The following is an 18,840-nucleotide window of genomic DNA, read 5'->3' as shown; positions in this document are numbered from 1 at the left end:
TTATTATGAAATCTAGTGTCCTTTCTGAGAAGTAAACGTAAATTATTTCTGTTCTCAATTTTGTACCATGAACATGTGTAAACATAGTACGCACTGCCTGAGGATTGGTCACTGTGAACATCACATGTGACAGAAATCCACAGTGAAAGCCAAGCGAGTCCGAGCTAGTCATTTCTCCTTACTGTCACAGTCAGAGGCAGCACATCACAGGTGGTGTGCACGGTGCAGTGAGCGGCTCACTGTGTCGGGGCTGGGAAGCAAAGACAGAAAAAGGAAGAGCCCAGAATCCTACAGTCACTTAAAATCTTCCAGCAGGGTCCACCTCATGAAGGTTGGGTTACATCCTGGTAAGGTCAAGCTGAGGACCGTGTCCTCAGTACATGGGCCTCTGAAGTACATTCTGAACCCAAACGATGGCAAAGTCTGTCCTTGACTGAGCATGGGGCAATTCCTTGAGGATGCCTGCAAAGGCGGTAGTCAAAATATACGATATTAGTGAATTTCCTCACTGAAAATAAGAGTCTTCGTTTTACCGTGCACACAGAAATCTTAATGTGAATCCCCAGAGACCCAACAGGCTGATGAGGACCTGATGATCACGCAGAGACACTTCAACGAAGCTCACCGTGTATGTAAACCATCGCAATGTCACCTAAAAGGGCTTGTAGGTGTATTTTTCCTTGGAAAGTAGCTTTAAAACATTCACACGTGACCTCTTAGTGAATCATTTGGTATGTACGCTCCTCTTTCCACCAGAGTACCCTGAACTCTGTGAGAACATAAATCAAAAATTAAAAACAAATGCAGCTCTAAAATGTTTCCTTTAGTTCCTATCTACAATTTTTCATTTCCTATAATTTCTATACTAACCTTTCTTTTAAGAAGCTAATGAAATGTGTGTCAGGACACATCATTCGTCAAAAAGACTTGATTTTAATCTTTATTTTTACTTTGAATATGTCTAAAGTTCTTCCCAAATGAACTTGCCAAGTGATTTCTGCAAGCTCACAGAGGTTTCTACAAGCTACAGAGGTTGCGGCCTGTTGTTTATGGGATTGTTTTTAAGTAAATAGTGACCTGCTACCCCATCATCCAGCTCTGTGGTGTTAGGGCTGCGCAAGAGGAGAGAGGGCCCATTACGGGTGTTGTTATTGCGGAAAGAATTCAGATGCATTTCTTCTTCCTTATCAACCGAGAAATATGTCTGTGGCATTAGAAGTAAAGATGTTTGTCTCAGATTAAAATGTGTAATTTCATTAGGAGATGAAAATTACCCTGTGATCTGAACTCAGAATCTCTGAACTTTTTTTTTTTTTTTTTTTTTTTTACCAGGGATACTACTCATGACTTTGCTCTTGCCAAGCCAGCTCTTATGCCGCTGAGCTATATCCCCAACCCTGAACTCACAATCTCTGGAAGTTGTGGGTACTGCAGTGTGTAATCCATGGGAGAGAGATAAAAGGATGGGGCACTTCTGTGGAATACATTCCCAGCTCACTCCTCTCACCTTCACTCCTGGTCCTCCACACATGGTCAGTGTTATCACTGCAGGGTCTACAAACCATGAAGAAAGTAACATATAAAGGAAATGGTCTTAAAAAGATAAGCAAAAGTGGTTTCACAAAAGAAAACCAAATGCCTCTGTTCCTTGTTGTCACTTAGGGAAGGAAAGAAAAATGGAAACCTGCTCTATTAATGATAGGCTTTTAGCACACTGAAAATCACTTGCACGTTTAGTGGTCATGACAAGAGACGTCGGTGAGCTCCTGGGCCCTCGGTAGATAACTGCCGCCTGCTGTTTGTAGGAGGGGCACATGTGCCCCGCCGTCTGGATGAGGGCTTCTGGAGAGGGGAGGCTCGGGACTTTTGTTCCGCAGGCAAGGCGCTAAGGGTGTGCACGGAAGATCAAACGCCGGCTTCCCCACATAATAGATACACGAGCTTTGGCAAGGTTAGGGTGCTGCTTGGAGCACCAGTTTTCTTCTCTGTAAATGGGATAATAATACGAAAAGTAACCAGAGAATATCTTTAAGGATTAAATAGGAAAATATTCATAAACCACTAACGACCATGCCTGGAACAGAATAAGACTTAGATCTGTGTTTGTTAAAGAAAATACACGGAGGCAGTACAATAAAAGTGTGTTGAGTACATTCCACTCAGTCAACATGCCATTGCTTTGCAGAGCGTTATCTGATGCTTTAGGACCCCGACTGTCCGTGGTTATTAGGCTACTCTCTTGTTCACCCCTCAGAAGAATGAGTTGCTTATCAACACTGGGTTATGTTTGTTCCCTGGTCTGTTGTTTGACAGTTACTTTCAGTTTGTTACTACATATTTAAACCTTACTAGTAAACTTATTAAATATACATTCAGAGAGAAAATTGTAAGGAGAACTAGGTTAAAGGCTTTAGTTAACCATAATAAAGAAATCTCTTAGATTGAGTGTTTGTGAAGCACCTGGGATGTTTTGAGGAATAATCATAGAAATTTGGAAAGATTTTATACTGAAAATTATTTCCCATGTATATCTTTAAGTTTTGGGTCCACTTAATACAAAATGAAACTGGAAATTGTAGACAATGCATAGTCAGTATGATCTGTACAAGATCATACTGTACAATTACTGTACTTGTACAATTATCTGTACAAGATAATTCCAAGGAGGGCCGGGGATTTAGCTCAGCGGCACGGCGCCTGCCCGGCAAGCGCGAAGTTGTAAGTTCGATTCCCGGTACCAAAAAAAAAAGAAAAAAGAAAAAGAAAGAAAGAAAAGAAAAACCATAATTCCAAGGAAACTATTCATAGTAAATACCAAGTTGTGGCTCTACAGATAAAGTTAGGCAAGTTAGTATGAATTTGTATATTATAAGCTAAAATATATTTAATAAATGTTTGTCATTTTAACTAGATGTTTGCATAAATTTTCAGCACCAGGTAAGAGATGTTAAAGGGAGATTTCTGGAATTTGGAATACATGGCTTAGGTTTAATGTGAACTCTGTCACTTGGGAAAATAACTTTTTAACTTGTCTAGGAGTTAATTTTGTTATTTCCAATGTAGAGTACTGATTGCCCTTAGGAGGCTGTTGGGGAGATTCACTGCAGTATTAGATCAAAAGGAAACACTTAGCACAATGCCCAGCACATGGTAGTCATTGGTCACCACGACTATTACAATTTCCTGAATTCTTTTCATCACCTAACTTAGTATCTTGCACACAGTTGCTACTGAACACATGCTCCTGGTTTTTAAGGTACTGATGATTAGATCATTCAGGAAATTATTACTGAGCACTACTGTATGTCAAACACAAAGATGGAATGAAGACACAATTGAGAATTAAGACATGGTTCTCTGCTCCTTTTCAGAAGCTTTTGCATTAACCAGCTGTTGAATTAAAAATTACAATAAACCTGACCTATTTTGATCTTATCTTGTGTTTTAACACTAAATAGGAAAATTATCTGATATTGATGATGATGATGGATGAGGATCTAGTTCTAAGAGTTACAGTTTTTTGGGAGCTATTCGTTCATCCTTTTACTCAATAAACATGTATTTATCGGGACATATCCTACAAAAAAAAAGAGTCAAGATGGATAATCACCACATGTAAAGTAGGGACTGTAAGGGTATATATTGTGGAGGAACACAGCAAAAGGAGAGAAATTATAGAAAATCCATGTGAAGATGCATCATATTTCTACATAGTTCTACCACACTTTACCCATGCATAATGTAAGGTCTGCCTATAAAACTACACATGATATAAAGTAGAATAAATTCTTATAAGTTCATGATAGTGTGCATTATATATATATGAGCATAGACTTCACATAAGCAAATTACAGTTTGAACTCTGCCACTTATTAGCTGCTTGACACTGGGAAAGTTTCTAACTCTATCGAAACTGTCCACTCCCTGGGACAGTGCCTGCAGAGGGACCACAAAGGATGGCTGTTACTACACCAGGTCAGGAGTTAACATCACGCCCGTGCCGGATGGTGAGCGCCGAAGTGTGTCCCTCAGACACCACGCTGCATGAGCACTGCCTGGGATCCTTCTTATGGACTCTCACGGAGTTTGTAGCGTGACTCTGTACTACGGTCCTGACCCATGGAGTCAATGTCCAACAGGACATCCAAGCTGTTCCTTTCTGTCTGTTCCCCTTTTTAGTAAAAGCATTTCTACATAGTGTGTGGTTCAAGAAATTAAATTCACTGAAAGTCATCAACTCTTTATTTTCCAGTGAAAGTGTTTAGATATTTTTGTTTATTTGTCCCATCTTGTTTTATTTTGGGTACATACGGGGACTCGTAGAATATTGCGGGTTTCTTTAGACATTTTATCTGTCACCAAAAATATGCAAAATCAATTTTACACAAACATAATCAACTCTTCTAAGCACTGGCTCCATGGGTCAGGAATGTATGTGTCTGATAATAAGTGTGGGGGAGGAGAGAGAGACACAGAGAGAGAATCATAGTGAAACCATAACTAAGAATTGAACACAGCTTCATAAAATCATGGTTTCAATGTCACCAGTGTTAAATTTCAAATAAACACTCTAGGAAGCTACTGCCTTTCAATTAGACCCCTAGATGAGCCTCTGAGTGCAACGAGTGCCCTTACCGCTTCAGGCAGATGTGCAGGAAGAAGGAGGAGTTGCTCTGCGACAGCTCGTGTGAGAAAACTACCTTTTCTTCGATCCATTCAACACCGTCATAACTGAAAGAAAATTGGAAACTGCATCTCATCACAGTAACCTCTAATCACACTTGCTCCACAGAATAACTTCAGGAAAATTAGCTTACATGTTTGCATTCTCAAAAATACAATTGTTTTTCATTTATGACCTGGAGATGATCATCTATACAGATAAATTCATTGATTTCCCACCACCTCTCCATCCTAAGCATTTTTCAATTTAGGCTAAACTCATTCTTTCCACTTATCTGTGATGGAAAATGCAGAAATAGCATTATAGATGCTCTCTCTTGCATAACCCTAGATAAGCAAAGGAAGATACCCAAGGTCCTTGCTGGGCTTGCAGAAATCCTATTTCCTGCAGAGGTGTTTGCGTAGGGGCTCCCCAAAGACTCTTTCTAAGTTCAATTTTTGAGCTTTTTTGACTGCTTCTTTCAATTAGTATCAAGCTGAAGACCTCCTTCTAATCCACAGAAATTCATTAGCAAAGGAAGAGAAAGAGGAAAAATGATGAAAAACTGGGAGACTGTTGAAATACCATATTTTCAAAAAACTGTCCGGAGCAGGACAGCAGGTCTTGCTAACACCCATGAAGAGAGAAACTCATTCCTTGGGGTGCCAAAAGGCCATGGCCTTGCTTTATGGAACCAACACCCTGGATGAGTTCACAAGGCTTGGAGTGTGGAGGTTGAAGACAAATACACCTTTACCTTTAGAAGGAATTCTTTCTGTCATTTTGAACTCAACTCAGCACAAAGAAAGAAGCTGACATTCTGGATTTCACTTCATGTTTTTTTCTCTAACGTTACAAGCATTTAATACACAGTGGTCCTGACTCCCACGTCCTTCAGAGAAACACAGAGGGTGTTCTGTTTTGTCTTTGTTTTTGTTTTCTAACTGATCCACCATCACCCACCCCCATCTTTTCCCAATGAAAGCAGATCTGAGAAACTTGCATTCTAGTTGAATAAAAGACTTTAATGGAAAAGTATTTCAGCTCTACCTCAGGTTTAAAAGTTTGCACTTCTCTTTTGTGGATGATGACGGAGGACTCACTCTTTCACGTGCATGCACACACACACACACACACACACACACACACACTCACACACTTACATACACACATGACAATGGAGTAGAGGACCTTAGGCCCCCTCTGCACTGCTGACTTCTTCCTAGCTTTTCATTATTTCAGACTGTTGTTTGAATCTACCGGATAAGCTAGGCTTCCTAACATCCAGCTGACAGGTCCCACATGCTGTGCTTAAAGAGATGTGTATCCTAAGAACAAAGTGGAAGTAGGCAAAGGTGTCACTGCATTTTCAATGGGAATTCCCATATGTGCCTTTGACATCCTGACAGTAATTAATTATAATCGCATTATTTTAGCAGTAGAAAAATTGAAGTTTCTATTATCACCTATTATTTAAAAATATGGAAAATGATGGCTCTGTCAAAATAAGAATTCTGGAACATGACACACATTCGTCTCTTCCAATGAGGAGTTTGTAGAGAAGGAATCAGAAAGAGAAACAGAAAGTATTGCTTTTGTGATAGATGTAAGAACTGTTTTTGAGAGCTGCTGTGTGTCATGTGATAATTGAGGACAAGGACAGGAAGGAGGTGATCCATGTGAAATATTCATCACAGTGCAAAACTGAAGGAGGCACCCAACACACAGTGATCAGGTAAATAATACACAAGGTAATTTTTAAAGTAATTAATTTAAAAAACCATAATGAACAAAATGTCAAAAACTTGAACCAAGGTAGGATACATAAAGGCCAGAACTGGGGTGAGACAAATGCGATAATTTTGTGCAAGTCATGATGAGACATTATCTTCATTTAAAACACTGGTATTTTGTTCAACATGAATTTGGGGGCATTAATTTTTTTAAAATATTGCATCAAGATGTTATCAGTTTTGAATACTGAGTTTTATGTACTTTCTCCAGTTTCTCCAAGTAACTACCTTCTTTATGGCTCCCTGGTATGAAGTCCATTCTTAACCACCTGTTCCTGGTTCTAATACCCGGGATCAATGGTAACCACTCTTGGTTGTTGGGAGTGCAACAGTGAAGAGGATCTGTGTCCTCTGATTTCCATTCTTAAGGGCCTTTTTCTGAATTCTTCAGGCTGATCTAATGCTAAAATAGCCTTTCTGCAGCTAATTAACTTCTCTGCCTACAGTTGTAGAAAAAAAAATCTAATTTCAGATGTAAGTTTTCATTATTGCCTTAAATGCACTCACATAGTTCATAGAATGTGTCTTGAATTGGGATAAGAAAAATGTTTACCATACTCAGAGCTTCTATGACACAAGGCACGTTAGTGTACATTGCTTATATTCAAATCCTCACAACTACATGTGTGCTTTCACTTGGGCCACCTGTCATGGTCAGAAACAGAAAGGTGCTGACTGCTCTTCAGTACTGCCTTTGACATCTACACGCATACAGTTCCCATGCTTCTTCCAAAGTTTCAGAGAATTTCCTGCCAGCCCAATCCAGAACCATATGAAAGAAATACTAAATAATGCATGAATTTCAAAATATGGCTTTAAGGTATATTTTCACTATTATAGGTTAGGCGATACTGAATTGCAATGGACCTCAGCTATGACATCTGTAAAATGTCGTTGTTACAAATGAATTTTCAGGAATGTCCAGGTCCATCATTTTGTCATGTGGGATCTCTCGGATATTCCATGTCTGTGTGATCATCTGTTTTCCCACTGCCTTCCTGTAAGAACTTTATATATTTTAAGAAATTTTACACAGTTCTGACTAATCACAGCAAAAGCGTCATATATGGGATACAAACTTGGACATTATGTTCAAATATGGGTTCTGCTCAGCAAATTAAGGCTTTGATTTTAAAAACACTACTACATCACAAGAAACACAAGGGCTGCAAAGTGCTTTGATCGAGAAACATTGCACTTCATTGTCCCTGCACCAGTTTCAGAGTAGAGAAGCATACCTGGCCATTGCACCTTTGTAAAAATGTAGCCTTGGACGTCTCCTTTTTTCTAATTGTTTTATCTGAAACTTCCATAGTAATAGAACCTACTTCGGCATTCTCCCTTTCTAATACTTGTGTTCCTATGATTCTGCAAAGGATAATTGAAGTCACTTAAAGTCACTTAATTTTACATTGTTTAATTTGAAACTTAATCTTTTGGTAAATCATTTTGTCAAAATTAATATCATCAGGTTTATACTAACATACATTTGGTAACTGAGACTATTTAAATACAGACTTTTGTAAATAAGAAAGAAATCTCAAGTGAAGAGTTGTTATTATTTACATACATATAATGGGAACATAAGATAAGGGCTTTATTATTTGTCTCAGAAGAAAGCATTTTCCTTCTTCTCCCAAGCAAAGACGTATGGGACCACGTTAATCCTTAGAATGGTGATCAGTGGAGTACTATTCTTCTAGAAATAAATTTGGAAGTGGAATATAGAGTCTGAGAGCCAATTCCAAAACAGTGACTCTAGCAACTTAGTGTTTTTCTCAAAGTATGGAAGTCCCCATCTTATCTACACAGAATATGTCCAAAGACCCCCTTTGGATGCCCAAGGCAGGTGACTGTACTGAAACCTATATGAACTGTACTTTTTTCCTTTATGCCCAGCAGCATTGTCACACAGAACCAGAGTTAATCTATTCTTCCACATTTTGTCCCTTGGTACCTCCTCTGCATCATTACTGTTACACTTTAGGGCATTTATTATGTAAAATAAGGATCACCTGAATATAAGCACTGGGATACTTGTGACAGTCAACCTTATCATCCAGACAGCTACTAAATGATTAACAAGAGGGTAGCATATACAGGATGGGTATGTATCAAAGGGAAGAGTTCCATCCTAGACAAGACACAGTGGAATGTCATAAGATTTTGTCACGCTATGAAACATGGATGCACAAGTTACAACTTATAAATTATTTATTTCTGGAATTTTACATTTAATATTTTACACAACAATTAATCTCAGATAAATGAAACCACAGATAAAGAGGGACTACTGTACAACAATGTATGTTCATTATACACTTTAATTAGTTACATTTGGATTTCTCCTAAAAAAGAAAAATGGTCAAAGAGTAAGGAAATAGCACTTAGGCACCCATCAGAAAGTCACTACATCACTAAAGAAAGCTTAATCTGTCTTACACATGGGTATTAGCTGTCTGCAGAGGAAAAAAATGTACATGCATACAAACTTTTAAAATGTGGCTTTTTGTGTACTTACAAAAATTCTTTTTAAAAAAATCATTCTAACTGGTAAAATAAAAATAGTGTATTTTAATGAGAAAACATGATGTTTCCATGCATGTGTATACTGTATAATGGTCAGTCAAACGTTTCTCTACAGTGAAAACGTTCAACTTCTCTTCTTCGAGATTTACAAATGTGAACACATTATTGTTATCTGCAGTCACCTTCTGTGGAGTAGTACACCAGAACCTCTTCCTTCTATCTAACTTAACTGAGTGCCCACTGCTGAACCTTTACCTATCTTTCCTCTTTACCTTCACCTTCTTTCCTCTTTCCTCTCCCCTGCATCTGGCACCTTTTCGTCTCAATGTCTGTGAGGTCAAGTATTTTTACATTCCATACATGAGTGTGATCAGATGGCCCTTGTCTTTCTGTGTCTGGCTTATTTCCCTTCACATAATGATCTCTAGTTTCACCTCCATCATTGTAAATGGCAAAATTCCATTCATTTTTTATGAGTAACGTTCTGTTATGCTTGTGTACACATTTTCCTCATCCGTGTATCAGTTAATGAACACTTAAGTTGTTTCCATTTTTTAGCTATTGTGCTTGGTGCTGCAATAAGCAGTAGAGAGCAGGTGTCTCTTTGACACATTAAGTTCATTTGCTTTGCATATACTCAGGAATGAGGTTGCTCAACATGTAGTAGTTCTATTTTTTCATTTTTCACAAACTTCATACTATAAACTTTTTTTACTGATGAATACTTTTGTTTGGTACTGGGAATTGAACTCAGGACCTTGCACTTGCCAGGCAGGTGCTGTGTCGCTGAGCTATATGCTTAGCCCCATGAAGAATACTTTTGCTGCCCTATCACAGTCAAAAATTAAGGTGAAATCTATCATTAAATCCTTAGAACTAGAAGATTTATTTAGTTATTACTTCTAATTTAATTTTAAAAAAGGTTTCCCAAAGAATCAACAATACCTAAGATGTTTCATTCTGTCTCTGTAAATAGTGAGAGCATATTGTTCGCAATGTCATCCTAACTTGGCTTGGGAACGGTTTTCAGCTTGTCTTTATTGCCTGAAACCTATACGGAGATAAAAACTTGTTTGAAAAATTTCCACTGAATAAAGTGGCATTGCTGCTTGATATTTGATGATGTACTAAAGGGTCTGTCTTTCTCCTTTCCCTTAACTTAAAAGAAAGGGAAAAGTCTCTCAAGATATGGTTCACTTTTTTCAGTATAGGGTATTAGCCCCCCAAATAGAAAATACGCTATTAAAGGATGGTAATGACTTTAAAAAGAGTTAAAGCAGTGAGTGACATATTTACCAACTAAACTGTCTCTCCAAGAGAGCTCTACTGAAGATTCTGGGCTATTTTAATAAAAGACCGATAATCCCTCCAAAGTCTAAGAATATTAAGTGCTTAAGCAGCTTCTCACCTGACAAAGGAAACTTCGGTATGAAGGATACTTCCTGCTATTCCTGCATCATCTTTTCTTAGGGTCTGTGTTAATCATCAGTATGATTTGCTCAGATCAGAACAGTGAGTGTGATGTGGAAGTCAATTTGTACTACGAGCTTTGAATCCAATGAGTATATCCAACCCCAACCTTAAAATTTAGTTTAATAATATTTACATCAGGATTATGGTGAGTGGAAAATAGCAAGCGTCAAGCACAAGTAGCGATCATCTTTCTGTTCATCAGAGCGCCCGAGTTTGCGAGTGGGTTTAAGCTTCATTCTCTTCTCCTCTCACTGTGTAATTACATTTAAAATCAGTAAGAAATATTGCAAAGACAAACATGAAAATTTTCCAGTGAGAAATACTCTTCAGTTCCTTGGAGGAAAAAAAATCACCATCTTTAAATGAATGAATCGTATTCTGCCTAACACAGTTATATGTCAAGAAATCACTTGGTTTTACATTAAGAAACAAATCATGTTGGTCGTACTTTTGTCACTGATTGTTAATTGTTCATAGTTTGGCAGAAAAGTATCTTGAATTCCATGAGTCTCCATTAAAAATAACATAATGAATTGAAGTCCCAATTTTCCCTGTAGCATGAGAACTGTGCTTTGGTGCACACCAAAGTTTCTGGTGTTTGAACCGCACCTTTGCCACTCCCTAGGCTCACTAGCTTCAGGTGCTAAGGTATTCACTTCTTAATTAATGTGTAAAGAATTGTGAACAATCTCATTCTGTACAGAATTGCCACGAAGCCCAAAGATCACAGTCAAAATGTTTGCTCTTGGATGGTAATGTAATATATCTTTTGTATTCATCTTCTTGTTTCCATTGCCTTCACTTCCTTTAACTAAATCAAATTCCTTGAGAGTTCATAGTACATCTAAACTGTTCAAAATCATTATTTGAACATGTATATCCCTGGTTCCTCCTTTATGATAAAAGCCCAGGCTCTGCAGTCCTATCCAGTTACTATTCACTAGATGTGTGATGGCCTGAGGTTTGGCTTTCTACTTGAGCGTTAGAGCTTCCACTTTAAGTAGGTTCTACTTTTCTGAAGTTCTCAGAAAGTTCCAACAATAGCCAGAAAACTAACATGATCAGAAGAGCCTTGGAAATCCGTATACTCTTTTGAAAAGCAAAATCTCTCCGCGTAAAAATGAAACAGACCAAAATGTGGCCAATACTAACCCATAAGCAAGGTAATCCAAGTCTGCGTCTGGAGAATTTCAAACTTCTGAGATACTTGGTGTTCTCACACGGTTGAGATTAATAGCAGATCTTTTTGACGGGCTCCTCCCGTCCCCACGGGTGAAGTGGCTTAGAAACATGTGGGTGAGAAATTTCCCAGTGTATCAGAGTTACCACGCCAGCTGTGTGCAAAGTCACGTGAACACTGACAAAGTTGAAATATGACAGCTTTGCAAGTGGCTTAACTATTGTGCCTACCTTCTGAGAGCTGGGATCTGGCTCGGCTTACAGAAAATGTGGAAGTTTGTGGGACAGTGAACGAGGATGCTCCCGTGCATGGTAAAGAATTGTTAGCTCTGAGACCCCGAAGTTCCAGCTCCGTGTTATTACGGACACAGACCTCTGACCTCTGCTGTATATTAGAACACACACAGCAACGACTCCAAGCTTAGAGAATTCTGGGTGTGGGTTTCCATTTAACTTAATTTTCTAGTTGACTAGGAACTAGACAAATAAACAAAAAGAATTTTAAAAATTCAAACCTTTGGAAAGAGGAAAGAAGGTAGCATTTATTGTACCAGAGTTTTCAAGTATTATTTATCTATACTACAGTGAGGCTTGCATTCATTTTATGACTTTTATAGAGGAGAAACAGACTCAGAAATCTAAAGCTGGTCCAAACCACAAACTGAATATTTGAAAAATGTAAAACTGAAGCTTAAGTTAATCTGCCTCTAAAAGACCATGTGCACCTAATATTTTTACAAGATGAAATTCTATTTCTATGTGTAGATTTAAAATAACATTTGAATTTTAATGAAAAATGTTTTGAGCATTTACGAAGCACTCCTCTTTGTGCTCACTGTAAAAGGCAGAAAGGTAACTTCTATAGCATGCCTTCAGAAAAATTTTAGCAAGATAGTTACCACTTGGTAGTAAACATTTAGAGTGAAGTGTGTTTATTTCTATGGAACAGTCGTTCCCATAGTACCATTGGCATGAGGGAGCAAAAGCTACTACCAATAGTGTGATGGGAGGATGCCCTCAAAACAAGCTTGATCTGTGTCTTAAACACGAGGAGAACGAAAGGGGCAGACGGCGCACTGATGGATCGTGAGCCTGGAACGGCGGGACGGAGCCGCAGTACATACGCCGTGTTAGCTCTGTGGTGGATGCGGGGGTGGCTGACGCTGAGGAGAGGGAAAGACACCAGATCTGTATTTCGAAACAACCTCTTCAAAACGGAGAGCCGTAATCTAAAGTGACTTGGGAAAGAGACGGCAAAAATATTAGGGAAGAGTCCCCGCTCTGACGGCAGGGAGGCTTCTAGTTTGAATGAGGCGTTTTCACATTTGCAGTCATTTCTAGGAGCTTCAGTTATCTTTGGAAAATGCCACGGATGCAGAAGGTGATGCTTCTGTGAAGACTGAATTTCACTGTCTCCCGTGTCATACTCTAAAGGTTAAAAAATTTTCAAAATCGCTATTGATTTGGGTATCAAACATTTGCTGTTTTAATAAATGAAGAATGTGGACAACCTATGCACTTTCATAGATATTTCACCCTATATTTTAAAAAGCTATTACTTACCCTAACCTTGTCGGCCAAATTTCCCGCAAAAATGGGTCATATTCTTCATCTGCAAAATGTCCCTTACAGGGGAGGGTGAGTAGCTACAGCAACATTTCTGGTAAGAAGTCTAAGCCCTTGCAGCCACTTGGTATTTCTTTGAAGATATTTTAATTTAAATCATGTGATTTCTGCTCTACAATATGTCTATTTTCGCAACTATATGATGTTATATTGCAAATGTTATCCTCTTTCATTTTTCTTTAAAATACTTGCATACACTTGAGATCTCAGGGACATGTCCCATGTTTATCAGGTAAATCTCGTTCCTTCTCTGGCATTTTCCAAAACTATGCATTCTTTACTAGGAGATTTCAATGCTACTCTAGTTTGCTTGACTGTAGCACAGTCCTAAGACTTTGGGAACGAACAAATGGTTCCTCACATATTATATCAAGATGCTACTCTTTTTCAGACCCCAATATTCACAAGAATGAGTTTTCAACATCAGATTCCCAAGATTCATCCATGCAAACTACTTAATTTACTGTTCATGAAACTGACATTTAAAAACATGAACAAGCATGATTTTGCCTCTGCACTCAGAAATCAGTCCTAGTGAAACTCTGAACCAGGGGTGACAAAACTTACAGAGCCTTCAGTGATAACAAGCAGCCCACTGCGTCACGTGGGCCATAGGTTCGCCGCCACTGCTACCTGGTGAGCAAGGCTATATGGTCTATAATCACCATTTTTTTCCAACACATTGGCTAACACACTGCCCATGCACCTTCCTAGACCCAGGGTCACTGCAACATGAGACATAGTACAAATAGACTCTCTCCCAGGTAAGGTAGTCAGAAATTCTGCATTTTATGGACCAAGAGTATTAATGCACTCAGACTAGAGCTGTACTATACTATACTGTGCTATACCATGTACTATACCGTGACAGCGAATTTTACCATATGAAATAGTATTTTAAGAGCACACAAAAGCATATTATAAAATAGCAGTGAAGAGAAAAAAAGCCAGATGATTAAAAGAGCAAAACAATCCACAATTAAACTTTCATGGAGCATCTCCGAAAATGTGTTAAGCTGAGCCTTCCAGTCATTTCAGTCATTTAAGGAGTGTGAAGGAAATTGATAGTAATTAAACACCCACGGTCTCTCTGAGGGAACCAGTGACGAGGTATGACTATTCTTTCATTTTTTTCTAAAGAGAAGACAAAGTCTTACTGAAGTAAGTTAAATATAGATTTGAATGAATGAGTATTGGAGTCCTTCCAAACTTGTTATTAGACTTTCTCAATAAGCACTAAGACTAGCTTGTAATGCTGAACTTGGCAGCGTGTACTTCCTTTGGGGCTGCGTACTCACATCTATTAGCTGCCCCTGAAACTCTCCAGCCACGCTGCCGCCCCCTTAGAGGTCAAAGGTGAGAGGTGGCCTGTAACTTGAAAGCGTCCGTTTGTCACTGTGTATGACAGTGAGGCTTTCGAAGACTGAGACAAGTGAGGAGATCTTTTTCCACTTTGAAGGGGAAAAAGAGATGGAGGGAGAAGGTAGAGGAGGGAAAGGTGATTTTCAAGAGAACTAAACATAAATAGAGCTTTGCAGATGGGAAGGGGACGGAGCAGTAGAGGGAGCATGGAGGGATGAGAGGAGTAGGAAATGGAAAAAGAATCAAGAGGCAGTGTACCTGTGCGCCAGCTCCGCACAGTAAATGTGATCGCTATGTACTGCAGCTGTGTCCTAACAAACACTGTTATGCTGAAATGTTATGGTTCAAAACCATATATAGAAAATTAGATACAGAAAAAATTATATAGTGTGTGTAATACATATTATCTACCTATGTAGAAAAGTTACCACCAGCTGAAAGAATAAAATCCTGCTTTCAGTTATGAAGAAAACACAGCCAAGACTTTAGCCATTCTCCCAGACAACGCCCCATCAGCGAAAGTAGAATCACACTCCAGCCTGCACCTCCCCGCGCCACCTCACTGCTGAGACCAATATCATTTCTCCGCTTCCAGAACCAGGGGTGCAACCGTACCACTGTAGCCCCAGGCTTCCAGGGAAATGTACTAGCTCTAGGAAGTGGTCACCTGCTAGTTAGAATCCTAATAAGCTTTCAAAATGGAACTGGAAAAGGTGAAGTCAATGCTTTCATGCCAGATTATCAATCCCATCTTAGTACAGACTGAGCTGAAATGGAAATAGAAGTAAAGACATAAATCTCTACAGCAACAAGCACACTTGGACATGAGTCTTCAAGAGAACGTTTAGCTCAGCATTCTTTGGTTGTCTGAGCATTGTGCTCAATCTTGAGAAGAGAAAAACCTCAAGACCCAGCAAGCAGAGACTGCATTCTAAAAGAATGTGCAATTTCAGTGGTTTCATTCTGGGCAACCTGCTTGGCCCCAAAGGTATTGGCTCACATTTACTAAAATGGCAAGTTGGGAAACCAAAGTCATGCCTGACTGGCCACACCCAAGGGCTGTTGCTTCTTGTCCGGGAAGGAAAACCTTGCCCTGAGAAACTGAGGCCATGAGGGTGAGGCACTCTTTTAATGAAATTGACAAGCTGGGCTGCATTGCTCGGTAGGTTTCTCTCTTGGACCCTCTTGCTTCTGGCAGGGAAGTCTTTGATGCTAAAGTCATACCCGTTTCCTGGAAGAGATGTGAGAACTGTTTTTTAAATTGTTGGTCTCAAGTCCCCTCCTTTTATGGCACCAACTATCTGTCATTTAGGCACGGAATGCCTTCAGGGAAATGGGGAGCTGGTTCGTTCACACTAGCATTTTACGCTACTTCAGAATCAATTACAGTTTGAACCCAAAAGTACAGTTTTCTCAGTTTCTGATATGCTTTGCTGAGTTTTGCTGAGCTAAGTGGAAACATTTCAGTCTTGGAATGTCAAAGGAATGAAGAAAAATGAAACCTACCAGTTGCTCACTCCAGCAGAAGAGGCACTTTCCGTAAATACGGGAGGATTTCATTCAACACCATACACACAGAGACCTTCTGCCACTTGGCTGCTGTTTGCCACATTCGGAGGACAGGAGACTGAGGCTCCCAAGCCTAGAGGTGTGACCATGGGTGAGCCAGTGTCCACCTTTTTAAATAAAGAATAAAGGAATAACCCACTATAAACACTTTTCTGGTAAAATTTCCAAGATTGTGACAAATCTTTCTGTGTTGAAAGAAGAAAAAACAGAATCAAGAGAAAAAAGAACAAGTAAAAACATCCTTCGTGCAAGCAAACTGCTTCATGGAATCCTCCGAATTGCTTTAGGAGACCTAGTCCAATGTTTCCACTTTACGGATGGGTGAAAGACTTGGAGATGCTGCGGAAGCAGCCCAAGGACACAGGTAATAGCAGAGCAGAGGTTCACACCTACGTCTGTCCCTTTGTGAGGTCTACTGCACTAATGGTCTCCTGCCTGGCTCACAAGATAACTGTGAAGCTGTGGGCATACTACTTTCCTTCCTTAAGCACAAACCCTCTCTACCCTCTACCTTGAAGGGCCTTTCAAAGGCTTAGCGCAGGCATGTCAAGTGAGAAGAACATCTGTCAGGAAACAAAGGAAAAAGTGTTCAGCCCTCGCCTCCCCTCATGTCACTCCTCCACTTCCAGAATAATTCAACTGCTAGATATTTAATATTGTTCTTCTAAATGATTCACTTGGAAAAAATAATTGTACCAGTGCTTAGAAAAGAAGGATATGCAGAAGACAGGGAAGAAGACCAAAGAAAGAGAGAAAAAAGAATAGATTTTTAAAACAATTATAACTTTATTATTCAAGGTGCTAAGATTTGGAAAGCTTTAGCCATCTTAAATGGTGCAAATCTAGAAGAGACCCAACATTTATAAACCATCTTATAGTTTACTTCATAAACCAGGTAGCATCATGATCAAATTTTATAGCGCAATTTCTAAATCTCAGAGGCTTACAATAACCAATATTATTTCTCATTCACATTACTTATCCTATAGATTTCGGCAATGGTTATATATCATGCTGTCTTCCTTTTAATATGCACAGTGAAAAAGGAGGTCTTCCTACTCAAGACCGACACTCTTATGCCAGATCAGAGAAAAAGAAAAACAGTCGGACTGTGATATAGTTTGATACTTCTGAAAAATAGTGGCCTGTGATAATCCCACTCATTTTACTGACTGCAACAAGTCACATGGCCAAGACTGATAGTAAAGCATGGGGAAAAATTATATTCTTGCAGGCACTGACAGAAAATAATTAAGAACAATTACTACAGTGCTCTCTTCATGAACATATCCATTCTATCTTCTGGTTCTAAATTTTTGTTTCTCTTTTCTTCCTTGTATAACATGTACTCTTTCCCTGTCCTGGAAAGAATCTCCAAAATCAGGGGCTGGGGATTTAGCTCAGCGGCACCTGCCTGGCAAGCGTGAGGTTGTGAGTTTGATTCTTGGTACTGGAGAAAAAAAAAAAAAAAGAAACTCCAAAATCTAATCAAACCAATCATATCAAGCTCAAAATTTTATATCACTTACATCAGGGCCAGACAGAGGTCCTTTTAATCTACAACCCTACGAGGTTAAAAGGAAAGTTACCAGCGTCCCCCATCACACACATATGGGAGTTGAACAGGGACACGATAACCCCGTGAAGAGGTCCCATTAAGAAAGAAATGATGATGGGCCCACAGCAGCCCCTGGTCTGCAGCATTTCTGAAAAGTTTCAGTAACTTTGATCAAACTTTACAAGATCCTCCTTGCTGACAGAAAAGCTTCCTTGCGTAAGCCCTGCTCTCGCTCCCTGGGTGTTGCTTGCTAGACCATTTACCATAGAGGTTCTTGACTCCATGCCGTAGTCATCCTTGGTCATATATGAAGACTGCATTGGAAATGTGCCTTTCTGAGGGCTGTGAGCTTCCTAAGACTACTTGCTATTATCAAAGACTAAGAGAGCTAAATTGCTTGAAATCTCAAATAGTCACGTAGTAATCTAGATAGGTGGCTCCTCTGACAGTACAATTTTTGCTGAAACTGAGTATGCTGCCCACCTATTTAATTCCAGATGACAAAAGTATAACTATAACCATACTGATAACTCCTTTTGAAGCTTATCTCTCATTAAGTTTTAATACAATGAAAAGCAAAGGATAATGATACAATATACATGTAATGTAGGTACATAAGTCGTATGGATAACAGAGGTATTGCAGAATATTTATAGACCTAAATGAAGCTTAGAATACTTCTGAATATGCACCCGTCTATATACAAGCTCATGCATAGATTTGGAGCACTGGAATGATTTTTCTTATGGTGTGCTCCACCTCTGTCCCTTTCTCTGTAATTAACATTTGTTCACTTGTCTGTTCTTTTCCCTTTCTCAGACAAATGTGCTTTAAACAAACTTGCTTAGGATGCCTGTAATGAGGAAAGGACACTAGAGATGACCTGCCCCACTCAAAGTTCATTGGCGCAGGGCTCGACTGAACAGAGGAGCTCATCAGAGTCCTTTCTGAGAATTTGGCTTGAGATTCCAAGACTCTCCTTAGTCTCTGCTGTAGGTTTGAATCTGGAGAACGTCACTCAATTTGTGTTTTCCTGGACATAGAAGAGCCAACAGTCGGAAGAGAAAAAAAAAAAAAAAAGAACATGT

Source organism: Chinchilla lanigera, unplaced genomic scaffold, assembly GCF_000276665.1.
Source record: "Chinchilla lanigera isolate Chin_1 unplaced genomic scaffold, ChiLan1.0 scaffold00039, whole genome shotgun sequence".
Lineage (NCBI taxonomy): Eukaryota > Metazoa > Chordata > Mammalia > Rodentia > Chinchillidae > Chinchilla > Chinchilla lanigera.
The sequence above is the reverse complement of the archived record's forward strand: the minus strand, read 5'-3'. Positions refer to the sequence as shown.